Source organism: Arachis ipaensis, chromosome B03, assembly GCF_000816755.2.
Source record: "Arachis ipaensis cultivar K30076 chromosome B03, Araip1.1, whole genome shotgun sequence".
NCBI lineage: Eukaryota > Viridiplantae > Streptophyta > Magnoliopsida > Fabales > Fabaceae > Arachis > Arachis ipaensis.
In genome coordinates this window covers 72728479-72729297 of record NC_029787.2, presented here as the reverse complement: position 1 = coordinate 72729297, position 819 = coordinate 72728479, and the positions used below count along the sequence as shown (strand labels likewise).

The 819-nt window shown below is 25.4% G+C and overlaps 1 protein-coding gene across 1 annotated transcript in view; it reads left to right on the top strand.

Annotated features, from left to right (window-relative positions):
* The window catches only part of LOC107633265 (probable pectinesterase/pectinesterase inhibitor 54), a 5967-nt gene that overhangs the window by 3763 nt on the left and 1385 nt on the right, over positions 1–819 (top strand). The gene's annotated exons all lie outside the window — the stretch shown is intronic.

The following is an 819-nucleotide window of genomic DNA, read 5'->3' as shown; positions in this document are numbered from 1 at the left end:
TTGAGTATATAGTAGTATTTTTGTTGATAAAGTGTTACTTTAAAATGTTGATTCCTTAACATTTTTCGATAACTAACGAAGAAGTTACAGACACTAAGTAGTTTGATCCAATAATTTTACTCTCAGTGACTTAGTAAACAACCGTAGAGAAACATAATATGTATATAGGTAGGTAGTGAATGTATAAGGTTAACAACAATAATAATTTATGTTTTGATGTAATGTTAACATACACATTTTATTTTCTTTTTGAATTTAACGTTTCTTTTATAGAAAAACTTGTTTTTAGATAATGAAAATTATAACTTTTAAAAGAAATAATTGTTTTTAGCGATTATATATTTAATAATTTTTCTAAACATATTTACAAAATTTAAAAATACTTTTTAAACCCAAACAAGCTCTTTATTCTTTGGGAGACATGAATGTGACTAATTACTACACATTTTCATTATACTATAAGGGGTTTAAGTCTTCTATGTCGGTGCTGATGCATTTCATTATTCTTAAGTCGTTTTCTATGAAATAAAATTCTTTACAGAAACGCACATGGATGGGCTTACACAATTAGCTCTCTAATTAATTGGTTCATAAATAAAAAAGAGTATAAGACGAGCAAGTGGACAAACGAAGTTTTCATGCAAGTACTCTATCTCATAAGTCATACCCTTTTCGTGTACTTGACTCTCAACTTCCTTCCTTTACAACTTTTGATTACAAAATAAAAAATAAAAATAAAATAATGAATTTTGTAATTAAAAATTAAAAACAAGTTTAACAATCTTTCTTCACTTTCTTTTCCTTGAAAAATAATAATTC